The sequence below is a fragment of the Piliocolobus tephrosceles genome, chromosome 16, assembly GCF_002776525.5.
Source record: "Piliocolobus tephrosceles isolate RC106 chromosome 16, ASM277652v3, whole genome shotgun sequence".
Classification (NCBI taxonomy): domain Eukaryota; kingdom Metazoa; phylum Chordata; class Mammalia; order Primates; family Cercopithecidae; genus Piliocolobus; species Piliocolobus tephrosceles.
In genome coordinates, this window is record NC_045449.1 from 58,725,727 (window position 1) to 58,736,242 (window position 10,516).

At 45.2% G+C, this 10,516-nt stretch overlaps 1 pseudogene across 1 annotated transcript in view; it reads left to right on the top strand.

Annotated features, from left to right (window-relative positions):
• Window positions 1–53: 53 nt before the first annotated feature.
• The window catches only part of LOC111542514, a 16,540-nt pseudogene continuing 6,077 nt past the window's right edge, over window positions 54–10,516 (top strand). The window contains exons 1-2 of the transcript XR_004228533.1: window positions 54–115; window positions 186–348. The product of XR_004228533.1 is annotated as a tropomyosin alpha-3 chain-like (transcript). The remainder of the gene's footprint in view (window positions 116–185; window positions 349–10,516) is intronic.

The following is a 10,516-nucleotide window of genomic DNA, read 5'->3' on the forward strand; positions in this document are numbered from 1 at the left end:
GTGCCATCACACCCAGCTAATTTTTTGTATTTATTTTTAGATACAGGGGTCGCCTCCCACAGTGCGGGGATTCCAGACAGAGCCAGCGGGCCCTGGCCTGATGTGTTTTCTTAAGGTGACTCCCTTGACCTTCTAGTCTTCAAATCCCAGAACGGTAACCAGCCGTCATCCACCCCCACTTCCAGTTCTTTTTGGCATTTTCAGACCCCTGCCAGGGCCATCTATGAGGGGAAAGAACTGGAGTTGATGTTCACCTGAGACGTGCTACGAGGGACTGTTATGGCTCACTCGTGCATTCCACCTGGGCTGTGATGCGACTTCGGGGAGCGCTCGGCCGAGCCGGAATTAGTGAGTGGCAGCAGGAGGGTGAGGTCATGGTGAAAATCCCCTACACCGGACACTGTGATGCAGGCTCTTCCCAACAAGGAAGAGAATACACAAACACAACTAGGAATGGGAGCACGCAAATTTTAGCTTTCCTGCCAGATTACAGAGGATATGACCCGTCAAGGGACTTTTTTTCTTTCCTAATGGCAGATTCAGGCCAGGACACCTGAAAGGAGGTCAGGAGACAAGCCTCAAGGGACTGCTGTGGGTTGGCAGAGAAACTGCTTAACCGGGACCCCCTAAAACCCACCTCTTCATTCTTAGTATTTAGTTTCAAGTGGAAAAAGCCACTTTGATCTGTCCTTGTTTTTGGCAATGCAGCATAGCTTTGGGCTCCTGTGGCTCAGAAACTTCCTATGTGTGAGGGAGCTGAGGTAAGAGGTCAGCATTCCAAGAAACTCCTGAACAGGTTTAAATTTTAAAATCGGTACTAATCAGTTACTGTCTGGGGTTGGGTTAATGACTGAGAAGCCTCAACTCAGTAGATTGGCTGCAGTAAACAATGCCTATAGTAGGATTATCTCCTGTGGCTCTGGCAAGCCTGGAGGTTGGACAACATACGGTATATAAGTACAGTGGGCTCACCTCCGATATCTGTGGATTGATAGAGTCAGAATCACTGAGCAGTGCTGTCAGGCAAAATGTAAAAGCCCGCCCTGGATGGAGAATTTCTCCATCATCCCATCTAGTGTTTGGGAGGCCCTGTTCTCTCACCATGCAAGGACTCGCCTATCTAGGATTGGGGCATAGAACCTGTCCCGAAGCACTGTTTTTGCATTGACCCCAGGTGCTAATCTGAACTCCAACAAAGACAGAGGAGAGAAACTTGTAAGTTGGTAGTTAACATCTTTTTTCAGAAGTGTGTGTAACATAATGGAAAACCAAGAATGCCTAGGAGGCAGGAAGGTATTCCTGCCCAGCCAGTTCATGTTGTGACATGTAGAGCAGCAGAGAAAGCTGTTCCAAGTCCTGCGTGTAAGCTTGCCTTGGAACAAACTTGGCTCACATCGGGTCTGGCTCTTCTACTCAGTGTAGTTTTTAAAAAGAGACCCCTTTGACCTGAAGGTCAAATGAAGGAAGAAGAAGGAGGAGGAAGGAAGAAAGAAAGAAAAAGAGGGCCAGGCACAGTAGCTCATGCCTGTAATCCCAGCACTTTGGGAGGCTGAGGCGGGCAGGTCACTTGAGGCCAGGAGTTCGAGACCTGGCCAACATGGTGAAACCTCATCTCTACTAAAAATTAGTGGGGCATGGTGGTGGGCGCCTGTAGTCCCAGCTACTTGGGAGGCTGAGGCAGGAGAATTGCTTGAACCCGAGAGGTGGAGGTTGCAGTAAGCTGAGATCATGTTACTGTACCCCAGTATGGGTGACAGAGTGAGACTCTCTGTCTCAAAAAAGAAAAAAGGAATGAATGAATGAAAGAAAAAGAGACCTCTTTGGGTCTAACCTGGGGTTTGGCTGCAGCTGTCCGGCTTCTTCTAACTGGTGATCAAGATGCCTTGTAAATCGTAAACATAAAAATGAGTTAGAGACTTGGTGGTTTCTCAAAGAGTTGAATGTAGAATTGCCATGTGACCCAGTAATTTTGTCCTGGGTATGCCCCCCAAAATAGTAAAAAGAATTGAAAACAATGTTCAAACAATAACTTGTATACCCACATTCATGGCAGCACCGTTTATAGTAGCCAAAAGATTAGCTGGCCGCAGTGGTTCACACCTGTAATCCAAACACTGAAGCCAGGAGTTCAAGAGCAGCCTGGATGACATGGTGGAACCCTGTCTCTACAAAAAAAAAAAAACCATAAAAATTAGCTGAAAGTGGTGTGTGTCTGTGGTCCTAGCTACTCCGAAGGCTGAGGTGGGAAAAGCGCTTGAGCCCAGAAGACGGAGGCTACAGTAAGCCGAGATTGCACCACTGCACTTCATCCTAGGGAACAGAGCCAGACCCTGTCTCAAAAAAAAAAAAAAGCCTACTACAGATGTGGTGGCACACACCTGTAGTCCCAGCTACTCAGGAGGCTGAGGCAGGAAGATTGCTTGAATCCAGGAGCTCAAGGCTACAGTGAGCTATGATCATGCCACTGAACTCTAGTCTGTGTGACAGAGCGAGATCCTGTCTCTAAAAAACAAAACACAAAGAGGGGAACAACAGACACTGGGACCTATTTGAGGGTGGAAGGTAGGAGGAGGGAGAGGATTAAAAAAAATACCTGGCCGGGCACGGTGGTTCACACCTGTAATCCCAGCATTTTGGGAGGCCAAGGCGGGCGGATCACCTGAGGTCAGGAGTTCGAGACCAGCCTAACCCTGTGTCTACTAAAAATACCAAAAATTAGCTGGGCATGGTGGCGCATGCCTGTAATCCCAACTACTCAGGAGGCTGAGGCAGGAGAATTGCTTGAACCTGGTTAGGCTGAGGTTGCAGCGAGCCCAGATCACGCCTTTGCACTCCACCCGGGGCAACAAGAGTGAAACTCCGTCTCAAAAAACAAAACAAAACCTATCGCATACTATACTTATTACCTGAGTGACTAAATAATCTGTACACCAAACTTGAGATGAGCAGTTTACCTACATAACAAACTTGCATGTGTACTCCTAAACCTAAAATAAGAGTTAAAAACAAACCCCACAACAACAAAAAAGGAATGACCAAAAGATGTCCAAATGTCCATCGGTGAATGAATGGATACACAAAATGTCATATATCTGCATTGCAATTACTCGGCCATAAAAAGGAATGAGGTGCTGACACATGCTACCATATGAATGAACTTTGAAAATAGTAGGCTAAGTGAAACAAAAGGCCACATATTATAAGGTTCCACTTACGTGAAATGTCCAGAATAGGCAAATCCATAAAGCAGACAGCAGATGAGGTGAGGGAAGATGTGGGGAGACTGCTTAACGGTGCAGAGTTTCGTTTTGGGATGACGAAAATGTTTCTGGAAATAGATAGTGATGGTGGTTGCAGAACATTGTGAATGTACTAAATGCCACTGAATTCTACATTGTAAAATCGTCACATGATGAATTTTATGTTATGTGAATTTTGCCACAATAAAACAAATGAATTGGGAAAAAATAAATATATATGTTTATAATATATATACTATAAATATTTTTATTTGATTTTATTTTATTTTATTTTTCCAAGACAGAGTCTTGCTCTGTCACCCAGAGCTGGGGTGCAGTGGCGTGATCTTGGCTCACTGCAACCTCTGCCTTCCAGGTTCAAGCAATTCTCCTGCCTTGGCCTCCTGAGTAGCTGGGATTACAGGTGCTGCCACCGTGCCCTGCTAATTTTTGTATTTTTAGTCTGCCTTCCAGGTTCAAGCAATTATCCTGCCTCCGCTTCCTGAGTAGCTGGGATGACAGGCGCTGCCACCATGGCCGGTTAATTTTTGTATTTTTAGTAGAGACGGGGTTTCACCATGTTGGCCAGGCTGATCTCGAACTCCTGACCTCATTATCTGCCCACCTCAGCTTCCCAAAGTGCTGGGATTACAGGCGTGAGCCACCATGCCCAGCCAGAAAAATATTTTCTGTAAAAAGTCATTGGCATTTAAGGTTGAAGTGCTCACAGTGTGCAACATTCAAAGAATGAAAGTGCCATTGTGTTTATTTCAAAATAATACAACTGAAATTCTTTGCAACAGAAGGAAATCTAGCAGTTGCTTCAAGTTACATTGTAATCATAATAATGATATTTTACTTTTCAGATACATTGTTTTGTAACTTTAAAAAAAATCCAAACTTTTTAAGGTATAAAGTCTGCTAGTTAGAATTGAATCTACTGGATGCTGTATTTCCAACGGACCCAGTTGTGAACTCATTGGAAGCATCTGTTTTGTTGCTAGCCCGTTAATCCATATGCAAATGGATTCAGATGCCCTGTGGAGCTGTGATAAAATAGTTGCAGCAGTTGGTTAGTTGCAATGTTCGTTTCTTTCTGGAAACTCAGTTTAGTGTCAGTCTTGCAAGATAAATAATTAAAGGTGTGACTGAAAAGGAAATACATTTCCAAATAGCTTTTCTCCTCTTGTCACCTTAGAAAGAAACAAGCTCTTTCCAACAATACAGCCAGTCTTGAAATCTATTTCTAACTCTTCTGGAAAGATAGGCTTCTTATAGTTACAGTTTATTTTCAATTGAAAAAAAAAAAAAGGTCTTACTTTGTGCCAAATAACTTTGGGCTGTTTACAAAAATCAGAATCATCCACAAAGGACAAAAAATGTGTCACCCTCAGACATATTCAGAAGAATGTGCCAAAGGCTGTAGGAACAGTTCCAAAAGAGGAGTTAAAAATTTTTTTTTTTGCTGGGAAATATAATTTAAATAAGTGTTTCCCCTGCCAAGGTGACTACTCACTACTCAGGATGGGACAACGCCCATTTAGATATGTTTATTTAAAAATCTGTCACGTTACTTGATGGTTAAACCTTGTGTTAATCCAACCTTCTTATTACGAAACTCTCTTTTGTTTCACCATCAGTACAAAATAGGTGGATTCTAACCCTTCCTTACAGATAAAACAGGCGTAGACTTTTCTTACCTTCCACAGTGAAAGGAAGGGAATTCCCAAGCCCTCCCAAAATACAAATCCCTTGCATTTGTGTCCTGTTTTAAATGCCTCAAAGCACTTTGACCTACTTTATCTCATTCTCTGCTCACAGTAGCCTGACTAGGAACACCCAACATTAACCTTACTCCCATTGAGCAAATGACTCTCTGAAAGCCTCATTCACTGTGGCCAGTTGCAGAGCTGGAACTGGAAGCTGCTTAGTCCAGTGCTTTTTTTTTTTTGGTAAGAGATAAGATCTCACTCTGTTGCCCAGGCTGCAGTGCAGTGGCACTATCATAGCTCACTGTAGCCTCGATCCTCCCACCTCAGCCTCCTGAGTAGCTAGGACTACAGGTGTGCCCTACCAGGCCTGGAAAATTTTTTAAGTTTTAGTATGTTGCCCTGGTTGATTTTGAACTCCTGGGCTCAAGTGATCCTCCTGCCTTGGCCTCCCACAGTGCTGGGATTACAGACATGAATGACTGCACCCTGCCCCAATGTTATTGACTTTTTCTGTTGTTGTTGTTTTTTAAGAGACAGGCTCTCACTTTGTTGTTCAGACTGGTCTTGAACTCCTGGCCACAAGCGATCCCCCCCACCTCGGCCTCCCAAAGTGCTGAGATTATAGGCATGAGCCACTATGCCTGGCCCCCCGTGCTCTTTTTGATGTACCAAAATTGCCGTAGTGCCCAGAATGCTCAACTGTATGAATTTCAAACCTGAGACAAGTAGCTAACTGGACTTAACCTCCAGGCACCATAGAGTTCAGTACTTTCTTTATTATTTTTCCAGCCTCTTTCAGGCTGACTGCCATCTTGAAGTTCCCTAACTCAGATGAATCCTGGTAAGATGTTTTGTACTTTTAACTCAGGCTCTGGTTTGTAAAATATTCCAGGTGGCTGATGGAGAAATAAGAAAAGAAGAGCCAAACTTGTTTGTTTGTTTATTTGTACGATGCACAAGCCCCACACATTGTTCACTTACCGTGAGGTAGATTTAAAAAGAAAACCGTGTGTGTGTGTGTGTGTGTGTGTGTGTGTGTGTGTGTGTGTAATGAAATTTGGTGTTGCCTTGACCAGAATAAGCCTCTGATGTGGAAAATTTTGTATGAAACTAGACATGTGGAATCAAATTGTTGGTGGTTTTGTTTGTTGTCGTTAATAACGGAAAACATGACATTCATTATTCATTATTCTATTTTTCTCAGCCTCCAAAAGAGACCTAAGGGCTGCTGTTGACCAGCTGAGACCTCAGCTCCCCCAAGGTCAGAAGCTGGTACTGTCTTAAAGGCACACTGGCACTCACAAAATCCTTCCACCTTGCTCATCGCGTCAGATAGGTTTAAGGGCAATCTCTTTATGTAACACTAATCACAAGGCTTTGCCCGTAAATCTGAGATTCGGAAAAACTCAAAACATCGTGCTTACCCCCTCTCCTTTATTTTTACTTACAGCTTTTAAAGCAGAGGGATACGTTTTTAGTATTTTATTGCCTGTCAGTGCGCTGACCCTTGCCAGAAACGGGTAACCATACTTTTAAATTATTTACGTATTTATTTTTATGAGACAGAGTCTCACTCTGTTACCCAGACTAGAATGCAATGGCATGATCATAGCTTACTTCAGCCTCCAACTCCTAGGCTCAAGGGGCCCTCCTACCTCAGCCTCCCAAATTGCTGGGACCACAGGCCACCACATCCGACTAATTATTTTATTTTTTGTAGAGACAGGTTCTCACTTTGTTGTCCAGGCTGGTCTTGAGCTCCTGGCCTCAAGTGATTCTCCCACCTTGGCCTCAAAAAGTGCTACGACTACAGAGGAGAGCCACTGTGCCTGGCCTAAGGATGCTTGAACATAAATTCTGTTTCTCCAGTGAAGTTCAAGTTGGCAGTCTCAATTCATTCCTCCACGTGAAGATCTTCTGCTCGCAACCCGACAGTAGGCAGCAGTTTTCTTTCCCTCGGAACACTGGATTAGCAAGCTTGGACCTGCCGCTTCCAGCAACCACACTTCTAGCTAGCTTGCTCTGTCTACAGGTAGCATCACATGTCATGGCCTGTAGACCTGGCCTTTGCTTCAGTGCAGAATGCTAGGGCATGTCCGCTGGTTGAGTTTATCATTGAGCAGAAAGGTCTCAGAGGGTGCTGAGATATAGTCCATGCAGCCTTTGTCAGACCATAACATGTGGGCTCCTAGTGCAAACAATATCGTAAGTTTTCTTTAAACTCCTGTGTCAGCTGCTACAGAAAGGAAAGGCCTGCTCACGATAGGAGTCAGGCAAAGGCAGCAACTGCTGAGTCAGAATGACAGACTTAAAGGGCTTAGCAGATGAGGCACTGTAGCTGAGGTCCCTCATTTACTTTATTTATTTAGAAACAGGGTCTTGCTCTGTCGCCAGGCTGGAATGTAGTGGTGAGGTCACTGCTCACTGCAGCCTTGACCTCCTGGGCTCAAACGATCCTCCTTCCTCAGCCTCCCAAGTAGCTGTGACCACAGGCACGTGCCACCATGCTCTGCTAATTTTTAAATTTTTTGTAGGGATGGGGGTCTCACTATGTTGCCCAGGCTGGTCTTGAACTCTTGGGCTCGAGCAGTCTGCCCACCTCAGTCTCCCAAAGTACTGGGATTACAGGCGTGAACCACTGCACCTGGCCCTCATATACTTTAGTTATTAGCTTTCTCCTGGTTGTGGAAAGGTTATGCCAGGCCCAAGGAGGAGTAGAGGAGAAAATAAAAACAAAGGAAGGTGCTGGGTGTGTGGCAAGCAATTGTGTATTTGTGATGGTTTCCCCTTTCTTTGCTAATAAGCAGAACTATAATAGGAAAAACTCCTTTAAGATAGTGAGATACTGGGTGTGGTGGCTTATGCCTGTAATTCCAGCATTTTGGGAGGACAAGGTGGGAGGATTGCTAGAACCCAGGAGTTTGAGACCAGCCTGGGCAACATGGCAAGATCCCATCTCTATATCAAATATGTGTATATATGTGTGTGTATGTGTGTGTATATATGTATAAACACACACACATATGTACACATATATATATATACATATATACACACACACATATATACATATATATATATACTTTTAAGATAGCGAGGGAATTGACTTCTGTGGAAACCAGTATGGATCATATCAGATTTTTTTTGTTTTGAGATGGAGTCTCGCTCTGTCACCCAGACTGGAGTGCAATGGTGCGATCTCGGTTCACTGCAACCTCCGCCTCCCGAGTTCAAGTGATTCTTCTGCCTCAGCTTCCTGAGTAGTTGAGATTATAGGTGCGTGCCACCATGCCTGGCTGATCTTTGTATTTTTAGTAGAGATGGGGTTTCACCATGTTGGTCAGGCTGGTCTCAAACTCCTGACCTCGTGATCCGCCCGCCTCGGCCTCCCAAAGTGCTGGGATTACAGGCTTGAGCCTCCACACCCGGCCCATATCAGATTGTTTGCTCTTCTTTTGGTTTTCCAGAGAAGAATGCAGTACAGTGGGGAGAACCCCAGGGAGAACGCAGTTAATAGAAGAGTGCTTTGCCTTTCTTATCTGTAAACTGGGAGTTAGACACACAGATTTATGGTAGGATTAGATTACAGAACCCCCAGACTCAGTGTTTGTCCATAAATGGGAGGTTTAGTTTTAGATTTTTTGAGGAAGGAACAACAAAACTTCTTTAAAAGCCCTTTGAAGGTTTAGCAATGTTGTTATTGTCAGAATGCTCTTGCTGTATCTTTCCAAAGCCCTTCCTTCTGTGGTTTAAACATAGTTGCTCCTTTTCTCATGCTCAGGCTCACTCACAGCCACAGGTGTGTTCCCAAACAGGATCTGTTTCTGGTGGAAAGGGCCTGATGCAGCAATAAGAAAAAAAAAAAAAAAAAAAAAGCCTATTTAGGGTTATATCCAGAATCTCAACTCTGAAGAGAGGAAGGATTTATTAGTTCCTACGAGCCTAAGGAATCACTTCTTCAGCCAGAAAGCAGAGGTTCGAGTAGGGATGCTGGCACTGTACAGTAAGAGCAAGAGCTTTTATCTGAAGGGGTAGGGGGCTTGTGCAAAAGGGGGAAAAAAAAGGAGTGGATATTGTATTCTTTTTTTTTTTTTTTTTTTTTGAGATGGAGTCTTACTCTGTTGCCCAGCCTGGAGTGTAGTGGCTCGATCTCGGCTCACTGCAACCTCTGCCTCCCGGGTTCAAGCAATTCTCCTGCCTCAGCCTCCTTAGTAGCTGGGATCACAAGTGTGTGCCACCATGCCTGGCTAATTTTTTTGTACTTTTAGTAGAGACAGGGTTTCACCATGTTAGCCAGGCTGGTCTCGAACTTCTGACCTCAAATGATCTGCCTGCCTCCGCTTCCTGAAGTGTTGGGATTACAGGCATGAGCCACTGCACCCAGTCTGGGCTTTGTATTCTAATCTGGAAACTGGACATCATAATTTCAGAGGGTTTCGTAGGGGTTATATAAAAGAGCAGGCTATCCATGTTACCACATTTTCTTCTATCAAAGTGTTCATTGTCCAGTTGATGGACTGGTATCTATGCCATCAAGGTCATGGGCAATGGGAGGTGCCTCATGGGCATGAATGTGGATGAGTCAGCCGGCATGCCCATGCTCTGTGCACTCCTTCACCCCCAGCAGCTGCCACTGGACAGCCTAGGATGGGCACATCAGTGTTGCAGTCCTCCCTCAGCACAGCCCTACACCCAGACCTTGGCCTGCTTGAATGAAGAGCCTTGGAGTTCCCTGTACCTAGGGTTTGGTCTGAGGGAAAGTACAGGCTCTGGTAAGTCCCTTGGCCTTGCTTCATGCGTAGGGGTAGCACCAGGTGAGGGCCAGAGCAGGATCCTCTAAAGCACAGGCGGGCAGGGGCCTCTGTTGCCTGGAGCTAAGAGTGGTACTGGCTGGGAAGACATAATGCAATAGCATCTAAATTGCCCCTGTTTGACAGGGGCTGAAGTAGACCTCCAAGTTCCCAGACTCTGGAAGTGGATCCCAATGGGGACACTGAATGTTCAGCTGAAACACTGCCTTGAATTTATGCAGTAGCCAGAGTTTGGCAGGGGACTATCTTTGCCCTTCCCGTGGGAGCCTGCTGAGGCTCCTGTGGTCACTCCCCTTCGCAAGGCTACCCGGGGCAAAAACCCAAAGGGCACTTTATAGAACAGCAGATATAAAATGCATTTTGGACTGTTCCTCAGTTATTCTGTCACCCTGGATTTCTGCTAAGGGAAGAGAGTTATCCTCAAGGAGTTAAACACACTTCAAGAGGAGGTGAGAGTTCTGCCCTGAGGCAGGGTGTGAAGCCCCTAAGCCCCTTCCTCCATGATTAATGAGCTAAGCATAGGCATTCAGAAGAGTGAAAGGTGCAAGGTGCTCAGATTTATAAAGATTGACACCTACAGGCCAGGCGTGGGCACAGTGGTTCATGCCTGTAATCCCAGCACTTTGGGAGGCTGAGGAGGGAGGCTGAACTCCAAGGTCAGGAGTTCAAAACCAGCCTGGTCAACATGGTGAAACCCCATCTCTGCTAAAAACACAAAAATTAGCCGGGCGTGGTGGTGCGTGCTTGTAGTCCC